The 2,243-nt window shown below is 36.1% G+C and overlaps 1 long non-coding RNA gene across 1 annotated transcript; it reads left to right on the top strand.

Moving 5' to 3' along the window:
- The first annotated feature begins 747 nt into the window (after positions 1 to 747).
- LOC133563703 (uncharacterized) lies at positions 748 to 1,755 on the top strand. Its single transcript, XR_009809091.1, has 4 exons — positions 748 to 846; positions 925 to 968; positions 1,519 to 1,551; positions 1,615 to 1,755. It is a non-coding gene; the product is annotated as an uncharacterized LOC133563703 (long non-coding RNA).
- The last annotated feature ends 488 nt before the right edge of the window (positions 1,756 to 2,243 follow it).

Below are 2,243 nucleotides of genomic sequence, written 5' to 3'. Positions count from 1 at the left end.
CCCTGGACTTCACCATGTTGCAAATACACCATTGACCCACTACAAGAAGCTGAGCGTCACAGTCTTTTTCAATCAGTTTAATTTTGCTCTTTATGCTTCTAATCACATCTACAGGTGTTTTCAACACCTGATTGAAAATATCTTATTCAAATTATGTTCTTAAGAGTTATGATCTTCAAGGGGTTGAATAATTTTGTCACTGAAATACTAAGAGAAATGACACTGTTTGGTATGTTACAACATATAATGTTGTAATTCAATTTGCATTTGTCTACTTAATGCATCTTTATTTGATATGACTATAAATAAAATACGGAATAAATGTCCAACTTGCTAAAACACCAAAATTGTGTGGGCGTTGAATAATTTTGATCACAACTGTAAGTGTTTCTATCCTTGTCATGTACTTTCTCCTAAAGGTAGTATACTATACAAGTATTTCAGTACATCAATACATACATTTTCTTCTAAAGATAATATATCATACAAGTGATTCTGTCCTTGTACTGTAGTACACTTTATTCTAAATATAACAGTAAACTAAGTATTTCTGTCCCTGTACATCAATACATAGTTTTTTTTGTAAAGATAGTATATAAGTGTTTCTGTCCATCAATACTCACTATTTCCCCTAAAGTTCAAAATTATATAAGTGTTTCTATCCTTGTACTGTAGTACATCAATACTTACACTTTCTTATAAAGGTAGTGTTTTATAGAAGGTAGTGGAATTAGTTATCATGTACAAGATGTATTTACGGGATATTTTTAACTCCATGTTATACATGTATGTTTGTCTCCTCATTCAAAGGGCTTCCAAAGAAGAGGTGGACCCAAAGGAGACATTGTGAGTATCACTTTTGTTTGTGAATGATTGGAGCCTTCAATATGAAACACTAACAAATATTCTGTTTTCTGCTTGAAGGTAGACTCCGACGTGGAGGGGCTAGCTGGTGAGAAAGGGGAAAAGTAAGACCAGTCACTTTGAACTTTCTGAAGTTGACCTGTTGATATTTAAATATTGAAAGCAAAGACAAATAATATACTATTTGACTGAGACCCATTTTGGGTCCCTAAGACTTTTAACAATCAAGGAAAGACCTTAAGGTTTTAAAAACCAAAATGGCCCCTACATTCGTTAACTTTTAAGTGTGCGGCCCTTTGTGGTAAAGTTTTGGACATCCCTTGTTTCGTTTTAATGAATAGCTGAGCAGAAAGGAATCTTGTATAGATTATACATTAATAGTACTTTAAAACATTTTTTTTTATTAAAGTGAGTCATTGTGTTTCAGTATTTTTGCCCTGCCACTTGTAGGAACCCTCATTCTGCATGTTTTTGTACAAACTATTTTTGGACAATCTTTCAACGCTGCATTCAAACATTTTCATAGTTGAACCTTACATGTAGAAACACAAATGTTTCTGGGTGCTGTGCTTACTGAACGGAGGAAAACAAATCTAAAGGACAAGAACTTGCAATTTTTAAAATCAGTATCTCATGATTGTTTGGGTGTGACAGGGTATGTCTGGAGAATCTGGCACTAAAGGACAGGTGAGTTGTGTATGATCATGTGTTAAGTAAATATACACTTCATGCACTTGTATGTGTTTGCAGCACAGAGTGAGGAGACCTTGGACATAATGGTCCAACATGGAGACTCTGGGAAGCCAGGTGATGTAGGACCCCCTGGACTGCCTGGTCCTCGGGGGTTGAACGGCATGAGCGGTGTGCATGGCAGGCCGGGTATTGAGGGTCCACCGGTGAGTCCACTCACTGTTTGGGAAATGTAATGGTTGTCACTTTTACACAATGTTGTTCTTCTCTTCAGAGACAAGATATATCTGACCAGCATATTATTGATGTGGTATAAAGAATGTTGCAAGGTGAGCTTTACCACTCTAATTTCCCTCCCAAAAAATAATCAATTGCTTGTTATTGTAAACAAAAACTCTATTACATATGTAAAGTTTCAGTTCAATATGTCAAAATTGAAAATGACAGTTAGCCAAAATCAAATCAAAACCGAAAATGTTGGAAGATGTGTGGAGATGTGGTGGAGAGGTTAGGGTAAGTGTTTTATAGGAAGGAATAAGTTATTGTGTATAACAGGGGTCACCAACGCGGACACCCTAACCCTAACCCTAACACGTAAGGACCAGATGAGTAGCCCGCTGGGCTGTTCTAAAAATAGCTCAAATAGCAGCACTTACCAGTGAGCTGCCTCTATTTTTTAAATTATATTT

This window comes from Nerophis ophidion, linkage group LG01 (genome assembly GCF_033978795.1).
Source record: "Nerophis ophidion isolate RoL-2023_Sa linkage group LG01, RoL_Noph_v1.0, whole genome shotgun sequence".
Taxonomy (NCBI): domain Eukaryota; kingdom Metazoa; phylum Chordata; class Actinopteri; order Syngnathiformes; family Syngnathidae; genus Nerophis; species Nerophis ophidion.
The sequence above is the reverse complement of the archived record's forward strand: the minus strand, read 5'-3'. Positions and strand labels throughout refer to the sequence as shown.